Source organism: Teleopsis dalmanni, chromosome X (genome assembly GCF_002237135.1).
Source record: "Teleopsis dalmanni isolate 2A chromosome X, ASM223713v2, whole genome shotgun sequence".
Classification (NCBI taxonomy): domain Eukaryota; kingdom Metazoa; phylum Arthropoda; class Insecta; order Diptera; family Diopsidae; genus Teleopsis; species Teleopsis dalmanni.
Window position 1 is genome coordinate 14,138,690 of NC_051848.1, and position 13,109 is coordinate 14,151,798.

The 13,109-nt window shown below is 30.1% G+C and overlaps 1 protein-coding gene across 3 annotated transcripts in view; it reads left to right on the forward strand.

The window, feature by feature from the left end:
- Positions 1 to 13,109, forward strand: part of LOC119689341 (dual 3',5'-cyclic-AMP and -GMP phosphodiesterase 11) — a 135,026-nt gene that overhangs the window by 9,354 nt on the left and 112,563 nt on the right. Inside the window, exon 2 of one of the 3 annotated variants that reach the window (XM_038104156.1) lies at positions 1,455 to 1,514. The exons of the other annotated variants lie outside the window; for them this stretch is intronic. The gene's annotated coding sequence lies outside the window, so the exon portion shown is untranslated. The remainder of the gene's footprint in view (positions 1 to 1,454; positions 1,515 to 13,109) is intronic. 3 annotated transcript variants of the gene reach the window in all.

Here is a 13,109-nt window from a genome sequence, read left to right on the forward strand (position 1 = left end):
TCTTTCTTTCCGGTTCTCTTAAAGCAAGTCAAGCACAATAAAGCAAGTATATTGAACCCTTAAAATATTTTCACAAACCTTAAATCAATATGACAGACACACCTCTTCATTGTACCGAATAACCGATTTCAACTTCCGGTTAACGTCGGAAGTTAGCTTTGCTTTGGAAATCTCACCTTAAGCGACGCTTCCAAGTAAATAAGAAATGACGACATCCAACAGAACAGAATTTGCCAAATTCAATAAATAAAGAAAACGGAATTGGCTTCACTCATAGCATCTCCACTCGATGATTCATGCCCGGAATGACGAATTCTCTATGGAGTCTACATTGTTTTTTGTGTTCGAAATTTTTATTTTTTATTTTTTATTTTTTTTTGTTTTTGGTTTTTTGTTTTTCAAAATGTGATCATCACACAAGTATCTCTTTCAGATCATATATCGTTTACGTGAACAGAAAATTTCTTTTCAATGTTTGCTCGATTTTATTATAAAAAGATTAAGTGCCAAACAATCCATTTCCTTACTTTCGATCTAATATAAAATGTATTTAATTTACGGCTTTGATGTGCTAATTCCGAGTTCGCGTGCCCTCCGCACAAAGGTTCTTTCAGTCTGTTTTATATGCTAAACGATCATCTGCTGTTAGAGCAAACAAAAGAATGTATCGTATTTAAGCTCAATTAGCAGCTGAAAAGACGTCAGAGCTTAGCGTGTAAGTTTCCATTTAAATTTTATGAGTTCAGAGTAGTGTTACTTGCTGGTAGCGAAATATTCCATTAGAAAGTCTGCTTTATCGGCTTAGTTAAAAAGAATGTTATTACTAAGGGTTCCTCAGTCTAGATAAACCCTCTTTTTTATATCTATACGTGTTTAGGTAAATAATAGCCCATCTATATAGATCTTTGGTATAATTTTTTCTATTTTAATCGAAACTAAGTACGCCATTTGCTTACTTATTTATTATACGACTTAAAAAGCATTCGATTACATAGTAAGAATTGCAATATAGGTATTACTGAAGTTATTTAAATGTCTGACTAAACTCAAAATAAAACTATGATTTACTCTATGACTATCTTAATGAAATAAGAATATCATAATCTTACGTGGACAAGTTTGCAGAAACAACAAATAGATATTAAAAATTGAGAAAAGGCCAAAATTTGTATAGTGTTTCTTAGAATTGATTAGATATAACTACCTATGTCAGTGTTAATAAACGTTTCTTTCAACATCGTTGAAGTATTCTCATTCTCTCTTAATACAGAAATCAATCAAATATAATTACCGAAATCATGAATATATAGTTGTTGAATTAACAACATATTATGTTAAGAATATCAAATTATCATAGAGCATTACCTTTATTCCATTATTTCGTAGCCAAGCCTCGAAAAGGCAAGTCGTATAACAAATACTTGAGATTAATCAATTCATTTTACTTCTTTCAGCTTCAGCTTTAACCTCTGTGTTAACAGCCAAAAATGTGTATATACAACCAATACATCGTGGTATGTATATATAAACGCTACAAACATGAAACAGTTTAAAAATACATATATCTATATTATATTTATTGATCCGGATGTGTTAGTTGTGATTTTTGAATATCGTAGAAAACTGTATTATAGTATTATAGTAAACTAATGAAAATTTTTGGTATATATATTATCAGGGATAAACTGAGAAACACACCCTGGTGGAATATGGGGGTCTTGGTACAAAGTTTAAACACAACTTTTAGTTTATCACAAGAATATAAAACTTAAAACAGTATTTCTTTTATTTTTTGTAGAAATTGATAATATACTAAATATAGCTCTTAAATAGATAAAGGTTAGATCTTTTCTATCCCGTCTGTTATAGTGCAAATTGCATATTCAACATTTTTTTTTCAAAATATTTTTAATTATAAGTTGTGCAGTAGGAATCGTGTGTCTAACAAAGCTATACCTATATGTACATGTAAATATAAATTTAAATCATTTATTTCTTGAAGTACACTATGTGTATATATTTATATGTTATAACTATAATTGTAAATATGTATAAATATATTATAATAACAATTATATATACATAAGTATATAACAAAAGTATAATGTCATGTCAGTGTCGACAATCAGTGTTTTCCATCAAACTCGTGGTTAAATCACATACTTCTCCAATCAGCTGATCTTCTAATCTCTCCAATTTAAACGTTCAATTCTGATTGCTATTAAGCAATCAGTCCTCGTGCTCACTGTTTGATATAAAACAGTTGTTATTGAATCATAATTAATATTAATTAATGAGCAGAAATAACAAATCATCGCACTTCTACTCCTAATAAGCTCCTAATAATTGCAGAGTAACCAATTCAATTCTTATCTGTTGGCGGGGAAGACTTGCTTATAGAAAAATTTACAGTTCTCATTGTTTTGGGCAACCTTGGAAACTGATAAGTACAAGAGAAATTATATGTAGTACTCATACCTTGGTAAATCTGTCTATTTGCGCTCATTGTATACTCACATCCACACTCCCACTCCCACTCCCACTTCCACTTCCACTCTCAGTCCCATTCCCATTCCTATTCCCATTTCCATCACCCAATTACAATCACAGTCACAGTCACAGTAGCGAGATTGAATGATGGAAACTTAAAACAAATATTTTCATTGTTGTTTACGAGTATTGCGCGATTGCTGTTGTCTCCACTGCTTAGTCGTTCAGTTCTTATCTTGGCGTCTATAGTGGGGGGTATGGTGCAGCATTACACACCAGCCCATGATAAGATTGGAAGTGACTGTTGGTGCGATGATGGCATGGGTGCGTAAGTTGTGTTTTGTTGGTGTTGCAACAACTGTTTTCTTTACCGAAAAAAAGAAATGAAATGAAATGCTTTTATCTGCACTCTTTGTATTTGTAAACCACTGCTGACTTTATGTGTCAACCGTTCACTTTGCGGTTTTATAGAAAAAAAATAAAAAAATTAATTTTTTATCAATAATTGTTTGCCTTTTATGTTTTAACTTCCATTCATTCAAAGTGTTTTTTTCCTTCTTCTTATGTCTTCTTTTTTTCTCTCTTTCCCTCTACTCAAAGTACACCCATAGCTGACAATAGTGAGAAGTCAATATAGCTGGGAGCTGGGGGACCCATAATTGCTTTATTGCGTAAAATAATTTTCTTTATTGCGGGATGGCGTATTCGATTTTATGATGGCTTTTTATTAATTAATTATGATAATAAATTAATTGAAAAAGCATAAATTGTAAAAAACAAAATTTTTTTGCAAAATTATATAAACAAAAATAAATAAACGATAATGATTACAACAACAAGAGCAAATTAAATTAACTTGTTTATTCTTCCGATTATCGGTTGAGGTTCCCCATAACTAATCTTGTAGCTTAAATATGTAAATACATACGTTTATGAAAGTAATGTATCTTGTAGTTTCCCACCTGAACTCGCCTCTATGTCTGCCGTTAGCTGTTATACAGCAGCTCTCAGTGCTTCTAATTAATAATTTCCTATTGAAGTTTGCATATTTATGAGGCAAAACTCCTTAATGAGGTGCTAAATCATATGTTAATGAATTCAAAGGAATTGATTTATGCCTGTTTAACAAACTACATAAAATTTATGCATGTTTTTCGAGATACAAGATACTTTGATATTTAGGTATATGTGCTGTGACGATTTTTGAGTTTGCCATTACGATTTCGTTTCTCAAAATAAAGTATAGTTTACATACAAAATCTATTTACTCATACATATATAATAAATATTAAATATACATTTTTATCTATTTGTGAGCAGTTAATTCTTAAAATGCTCGTGATTCAGTTAAATTTAATAAGAATTGGCTTTATCTTGTATTAGGTTGGTCAAAAAGTATTCCACCTTTTTAAGTCAAAATTAAAAAATTTCTTCTTTAAACAGTTTTATTAATAAACTTTTTTTTAATTGAATGGAGTTAATCATATACGACAACATATTTGGCGGTAAGTAGGTTGAATTAACTAACTATAAAGAATCATGTTAAAAGATGAAGAAAAAGACTGTAAGGCACAGAAAGAAATATACAAATTGAAAAAGACATAATATGTCATACATAACATATCGCCTGAAGAATGACTAGTTTAATTATGAAGAGGCAAATAATTGTAGAGCTAGATCTAGAGAAATCTGAAGCAGCACCTTAGAAAATTTAAGGTGCTGCTTCATATTTATATATTAAACATAACCTGAATTTTAGCAATTCCACTAAATAGACTGATGAAAATCACATTATTGCAGGCAAGACATCTCAAATCTAATAAGAAAAAATAAAATGAAGGTGATGTGTTTAGAATATGTTTTTAATATAGAATCTTCATCAGTCTATAAACCAAGCGAACCGGACATGATTCACGTTAAACATTCAATATACTAAGTATTTAAGGAAAGAGTCGAAAATTAAAAAGAAAACTTTTATTAAAATAAATAAAAGAAGTTGAATTATACAGTTTTTTTTGTTTACTTATTTATTATATTTAATTAGATTGGATTTAAAAAGTTATGTTTTATTGATATAGGTTCAAAATTGTAATTCTCTAAGTAAGTCTATGCTTTGTTTTTGATTTAAGCTGTTTTGCTTGCACTAATGCCATCTTCATGAGTCCATTTAACTATCATTGAAAGTCAATTATTTAAGGCCAGAAAAGTCACTCCGATATAAATAGATCTATTTTGCATCTATTGCATATAAAACAAGTTATATATTGCTTAAATACAGGTTATATAGTATTCTAATCAGTAGGAGCACTGATATATTGGAATACATAAATCTAGATGTAGCTCTGCATTTATTTATTTCTTCATAATTAATCTAATCATTCTTCAGTCAATTTGATATATGTTACATATATTTTTCAACAAATCATTTTTGCTGTGTTCTAGTCTTATTAGCCAATAATCTTTCGTTTTTCATCTTTTAATCTGATTCTTTATCAATTCTTTATCAATTGATTTATTTTATTCAACCGCTAGTATATTGTGGTGTATGATAAGCTTAATTAAGGTACATCCAATAGACAGGATAATAGTGAGTGGGCCAATACAACCTCAGCAGTACATAGTCAATCTACTCCAAATGCGGAACCTCTGACTTGATACATAGAAGCAAATTAGAGATTTCTGCGTTAATATCTGTTTTTACAGGATACTTAATCATAGGACGGCATGGAGCTAGACTCGGTCTACCTTGTGGTATTACCTGCAACGCATCTCTATCCTCTATCAACGAAGAAAGGATACCAGAACACACAACAGATGTCTATATCCAGACCTGGCCAGAACCATGCTTAGGTTTTTGGGGGTTCCCTTCTTTAACAAACTCGAGTATTAGAATTGGCCAGACTTTCGCCTTTACAACTAGAAATGACTTTTGGCTGGTTCGAGAAATTGTCTATTCAAAACGGTTTTATTAGCTAATTGAGGAGGATTCGTTCCTCCCTCCACTTCAACTAACTAACTATCTTATCTTTAAAAACTATTTGTTTAAAATTAGACCAATAAATCTAAAGATACACTAATTATCAAAACAAACATTGAAGAGTTGGTGCTGATTGATCAGGAAACTATTTTACTTAATTAAAAAGAAAAATATGAACAATTATTATTTTGAAATAAGTTTTCAAATATTAATTGAATGTAAGAGATCAATTAAAAATATTATTTAAATTTTTTCTTTAATGTATTTGTTTATTAAAATTAAAAAAAAGGTAGCAATTGTCGAACTCGTCTTACGTGTTTTGAATAAAAAATAAAAAATATTAAATTGCAAATAATTTTATTGTCTTTTTTTTTAATATTTAAAAAAATTATTTTGAGGTTAATGTCATTAAAATGCACACAGCAAACTTTTTTAAACAAAATAAAACACTTAAAATGCTAAGACTGTAAAGAAATGGACTTATACTGTTGTAAGTTTAACGAAGTTGACATCTATTAAAAAAAATTGTAGGGCTTTAAGTGTCTTGACGTTTTAGACAAAAATTTTGATGAATTTAGAAACTATATATTCACACTATAGTTCTTTGATTCTCAGTATAGTTCTGAATTTTTCTTTCAGAAAGTAAATAAACGATTCCACAGAAACTGCAGTAAAGGCATTAAAATTATGTTAAAAATAAAGTAGAAAAGCTTTTATTGGACAAATCTATAGCATGTAGGAAATATATTGTGCTATGCGGTTAGCTTCACCAGGTTCGTCCACCTTATGGTTCCAAAAGCAAACGTAAAGACTCTTTGGTTTGGGATTTTGATTAAAATTTTATTTCAAATACACTGTTTCTATCAGATCTTTTCAATTGATGGGACTGAACACTGAACACTTCTGAGGTTATTTTCAATGATTTGTCAACACATTACTGGCAATAACCCGGTCATAAATTGATAAATGGTAGTAAACATATTTTAAAGCTTCTAAAGGAGATATTGTATGGCTTGTGGCACATTTGGGTTGAGACCACTTATCTACCACATCTAAGTTCTCAGTTTAATATTATTTGCTAGCCTTTTTGATCTCCAGGATCTAGTAAATGGATAGATTACTTGGTAAAATTTTTGCACACTACCCTAGGTTCGAAAGAATATTTGTAACGAGAAAGAGTGTTCAAAACAATGAGAGATGTTCCGCATTTTACTTGAAATGAGATATAAGAGAATTTGCCCTAGACAGGACTTAAATTAGTAAATTATAATGCTATAATGGATCGTTTTATTTCCATCCTAGTTGTTATAATGCCGATTGAGTTTTTACATGATTATCGAAGTCCCTTTAGACGACCCCGTATGTTTCCACTTGCTTCTAATATAGTATATGCATGAAATATTATACAACATGTCATATATTTTAAGCAAGTTGATAATATCCTCTTTTACGGAGAAAACAAAAAAAATATGTTTGTTTTATTCTCTAGTTGGTAGTCAGTTTGAGTATATTATTCTTATAATACCCCACTGATATATATACATATATTATTCCGTATACTTTCCTTATGAGTTAAATCGAAGCAGTCGAAAAATCAAGATCTCTTTTCATATATTTCCTATTCAACAATATGTATTGTTGCTGAGTATAAAGAGAGTGATGAACTGTCGATCAAGTGTAAAAGAGAAAGCAGTTGCTATATGGATTGAAAACAGGGCTAAGCATTTACTTTTTTGGAAAAATATATCTTTCAGTTTCATTGAATTATGATCGTCTCTAAGGTTTTATTAGTCAACCATATCATCTGTAACCTTGCTCCTGGTTCTGTTTTAATAGTGTATGAGCTATTTTTGTGTTTTAAAAACTCATCAAAACCTTGATCTAAAGATTTTAATTGGTTTTACTCTTTCGAAACTACTAGCTACTATTTTTTCTAACATAATCTGTATTTAATATTTGCTAACTTATTAATTTCTTGTTTATGAGTATTAAAGGAAAACGTACAAGACGTATGTAAGCAGTTCATATTCTGGAAAGTATGGATGGGTTTTTGTGATATGATAAGATGATCTGATGTGTTATTTCTTCGTTTGTTAAGGGGTTAGTGGTATTCACAACGTTCATTTCTTTAAAATTTGTAGACTATTGTAATATTTGTAGTATTCTATCAGTGAATATGACATAACAATATGATATGATACGATACGGTGATTTAATGTATCCAGTTCTCGTTCATTTCAGGTTTATTGGTATTTTAAGATTATTTGTCTTTTAATGTCCACTCTTTATTACAAATCCACTCTTTATTACTAGAAGTCTATACTATAGTATGTCAGTAGTCCAACTTTACCCAAGTATGTTCTTTAAAATTTTCAAAAGATATGATAATTTAACATACTATCCTCTTTATTAGTTGGTGGTTAGTGATATTTAGTCCTTTTTTCTGAAGTTTGTAGTCTATCTCATTAGTTAATATCTCCAAGTATTTTCTTTAAAAATGTCTGAATTCTTAACTATAGTGAATGAAGATATATGTATGATGCGAATATTTGATATGTCAACTTGGAAATAGTCCAAATTTCTCCCGACCATTTCCTTCTTAATTTATAGAAGAAATGAGGTTATATTAATAGATACAATAATTTAATACGTCAACTTCTTGGTCAATTACTGTTTAGTGATATTTAATCATTTTCTTTTTTTTTTTTTTTTTTTGTAATTTAACGTCAGTTATGACGTTAGTGAATATTTTACTCAATTGAAAGTATTGAATTTTTAATATTAGACAATAATATTATTTATTAATATTATTTTAATTAATTGAATTTTTTGGCTGAATATACGTACAGCTGTCTCAAGTATTGGCAAAAACTCAGCATCAGTGGTCTTGGAATTATTTCTTATATTTAATTATTCGTAAATAATTTTTTGAGACTGCAAGTACCAAGGGTTGAACTTGTACCCTGCGAGACTTGAGTTTATTATTGATAGTCTTAAAAATAAGCCAATGGCCTACATTTACCTGTATTTTTTTTTTAATTCTTGAAAGAGTTGAAGCTATAATTTATCACACCATGATATGTACACTTTTTGATCACTTGATCGTTAGTGATATTTTTTTTTCTGAAATATGTAGTCTTTTGTTTGTAGTATGAAAAGCATAGCAATATTTTTTGAATATTCTCAAGTATTTCCTTTTAAATTCTTAACAGCGAGTAGAACTATATGATATGATATGATGACTAGACAAGTCGAGGAGTTGTTTTTCTTAAATCTAATTATATTCATTACTAAAACATTAATCGATTCTATCTCTAGTCCTTATAGTTTTCGATTTATAACAAATTAAGTGAGACATTTCCTTAGAACTTTGGCTATATGATATAATGTCTTAACATGTTATTTCATATTCACTTAGCGAGATCATGGTACTTTATGGTTATTCAAGTGCTACAAGTTTTTCTCCTAACGTTTATAGTCTGTCGTCTATAGTACTGAATTTTCTTAAGTATATCCCAAATCATTTGCATTAGTGAATCCTCTAGATCTTCTTCACATCATTAACTAGATCTGGATTTAGTTGTTTGTGCTTGTAACCGTCTGATACTACAGTTTGTAGTACTATATATTTAGTAAATCAGTTGTCTATCTCTCTTATCTCAAGTAGCCTAGATGCCAACCATTCGTTTGTAGGGTGTGTCGAATGTTTCGTCATGAATCAGCGATACTATGCGAAATGTTTACGTTCCGAATATTTTTATTGAAGTCGTTTTTAATTGTTTCCATGCCTGAGTTTCGCATTCGCTTGTCGCTGTGAATTTATAACGACTTTCGATCGATTCATCTTTTCATGTTGTCGCCACGAAATCCATGTTCACCTTTTTTTCTCAAAAATGAAAAAACACATTTTTTTGTTTTCTGTTTCAATTCATTTAATGAATTTAACAAGTTGATTTAAAATAATTTTTTGGTTTTTTTATTGGGTTTTGCCTTTGAGTTTTACTGAAGATTTTGAAATTCATATTTTGTCATACAATTTAGTCGTAAATTTATTTGGCAAACGTGAGGGTGCAATTATACTTGCCCAGCAAAAAGCCAGCCCTGCTTTCGTGCAGAAAAGTTCTCGAAAAAAAAGTCTTCGGTGTTTCTTGTAAGCAAAATTGTCTCTGAGAAAGTTTCGAAAAAGCGTAGAAGAAATTTCGTTCTTTAAAAAAATATTTTACCAATATTTTCTTATTCAATAAAAAAGTGTAAAGTTTTATTAATTACTGAATCGAGTGTCCGCGGAGGAGAGCACGTAATTAAATTCCCGAAAGTTCAGTAAGTTAATTCACCATGCATTTTACTCACGTCATGGCTACGTAATATTCCCGAATTCAAGCTGCGCAATTAAAAAATAAATTTGTTAACATTTTTTTATGATTAAACTAAAAGTTTAATTACATTTAATCAAATAATAATTAATAACAACAAACACAACGATGATAAGCACAATTGGTGGTTTACACAAAAAATGTGGATTTCAGATAAGAAATTCAATTTGTAAGCTCTTTGGGACTTTGATAAGCCCTGCTTGACTATACTTAGCTCACTGGCTAAATGCATTCCGAAGTGCACCAAATCTAAAGCTGATAAACAATCAAATGAGCTTGCTTGCCTAACTTATTCCCGCGAATTCGTTTTTTTTTCTATTCTCAATGTGCAATTTTTTGTTAATTCTAAAAGCTGCAATTGTTAAAAATTAAAAAAAAAAAAATTATATATAGAATCAAACTTCCATAACTCGAAGTACAATTTTGCAAAGAAAAGGCCTCGAAAATATATATAGTTCAAGTTATAGAAAATTTGAGTTATAGAAGTTCGAGCTATGTAAGTTTGAATGTATTTTAATACTTGAACTATGACGTCATACATACTCTTAAATTATTATGTTGAAGACCTAGCGCTGTGGTTTTGTGGTTTTCGTAATCGACTCAATCAGAGATACTATATGCCACAATCTATCTTAACTATTTTTTAGAGTTTTGTGGTGATTATGTTTTAATTTCAGAGCGATTACCCGTATTTAAATCACAGCAATTATGAATTGGAATCTTAGACTACAAGTTCTGCATGGAGGCATTGGTTTGAAGATTGAATTTTGTTGAAACATTAAACCAAAAGTATTACGAAAACAAGCCAAAATGTTGAGGAATCTGACCTGTGAACTGGTTCATGCAAATTCTGTCTACATTGGTATCATTCTTGAATCAAATTTACTGTTAAGATGATCAATATATTGAACCAAACAACTCCAGATACATAGGTACTCTTTTCACTTGTGACGTCTAATTAAAGTCAAAAATATTATTAATGTGAATGTGTTTATATTAACTCATCAATTTTTGGAATAACTCTATATTGTTGATGTCACAGCCATGTTCAATGGTATAGTTACTTTGATTAAGCACAAACGTTTAAATATTACAAACAGTTACAATGCTTACATACGTTCTAAAATATTTTACAAGAATTTTGGTATCAATTCATTACTGTAGACGAAATTTGGATCCCTTGTTTCTAGGTGTGTCTAGGTGTTTCTAGTTTTGTAACTTTTAAGAAAGTTATAAAACTGTCATGTGCGTCAATTTTTATTACAGATGTATTAGGTCATGACTTTAAATTTAAATACATATTTTTATATGCAATATTTCTATTGCAGAACATCTGTGTATTTTGTCGCTATAGTTAACGCGTTACTACTATGTACATAGCTAGACGAAACAGTAGAGATCGAATACTTCTCAATTGGCTACAAAACCAATTATTCTACATTCCTCAGAGCTTTGATAAGAGAGTTGTATATCTTAAAACCAGCTTGGACATATCATAGATTAAATTTACCAATGGTGCACTTATATACTTAAGCCAAGATCTGAATAACCATCAATAGTGACCCCGCATATAATCTGGTGTCTCTTCCTAATACCACCAGATTATGTGTTGTGCCACATAGTTACTTGAGATATCTCTATCCTCTTGCACTAGTAGTTGGGATGTCGTTGGATTTTGATGATTTCACACATCTTCTATAAAGGTTGTTTTACAGAGTACTGATATTAATAATTTGCAAGAGGTGCCACCTATACATCTAATGAAATCTAATCCAAACCACGATATTTCTACACTTCATAGGTCAACATATTACAATAATGGAAAATTTGTATTTGTAATTCTCAGTGATCAGATATAAATCAAATTTAAGTTGTTAACGGATTTTCCGCTAATTAAAAGCTTTAAAACTTGCATTTGGTTCCCCTTGCTATTAATTTTAAATCCTATCCATAAGAAATCTCTGCACTCCAAATTGCTAGAGAGTAGTGGTGGCGCCAGAGTAGTGGTTGATACCGCACGCCAAATGAACGCTTCACACGCTTTCAACATGAAAAAGTTACAGCATTTTAATTTATAAACAACAACAAAATGAAATAATAAACAAAAAAGAAAAAAAATAAAAATGAAGAATATAAGTAACTGCAACTGCAACTACAGCAACTTTGATTACGGGAACAAAAGCGGTACATGCGTTTAATATAAATTGTAGGCAAACGTCAGAGCTGCAAAACGCCAGAGGCGCTTTCAAGTTGAAAAATCTAGCACTGCTGTCAGAGCGTTAATTTATTTTAATTTATTTTAATTAAAAAGCATTTTATTTTTATACATGCTTTTAGTGCATTTAAAATAAAAATGCATAAAATCATAATGTACACAGTATACGAGCGTCAGCACGATCGCATACACGTGCAAGCATACAGGCATGACAGCATGGCGCACCGTCACCGTTACCGTCTCTAGATGATCAGTAGTCTCAGTAGCGATCTCTAGCGGACATTGCTTTTGTATTATTTTTTTCTTTTGTCAAGCAACTTTTCTTTTCTTTTTTTCATCTTTTTTTTTAATTTATTGGATTAAGTTTTTTGCGTAAGTTTTTAATATATACAACTAAAGTGAGTTTAAAGTCAAAATCACACTGATAACGGTTCGATAAGATACAATAAGAAAAAATATGATAATAAATTAGTCGGACTAAAATGAATGCCAAGGTAAGCCACAAATATGAAATATGGCTCTTATCAAGCAACAAGAAATGGAACTCGTTTTGAGTTGTCCACATAGAATTAGTTTGTTGTACGGAATAAAAAAATTGAGAAGTTTAGAGCATTCGCAGTCTACTCAAGGCCATCCAATTGCAGTGTGTCTTCAGTCTTGAGTCTTCAGTAATCAGAAAAAAGTGTAGGATTGCAGTGAAACCCCATTTGTTGAATGAGTGGGACAATGCCGTATGTAGATGCAATTTATTAATTTTTATTCATTAAGTATAAAGAGTAGTAGTCCGGGAGTAGTCCGTAGCGAGGTTGTATAATATCTGAATGTTGTTTTTTCATTTAGGATAATTCCTTTTGAAACTTTTTGACTTAAATGATGCCTAGGCTTTTTTTTATTTATTTATATAAATTTTTAAAAAATAATAATATAAATATTATTTTACTACTGAGAGAGTACAGCTCCCAGGACTATCAGCAATTCTAAGTTTTTTCAATGTCTATAACATAGCATATATTTATAATTATTTTGTTGTACAGTAAAATTTTCATCTCAGTTT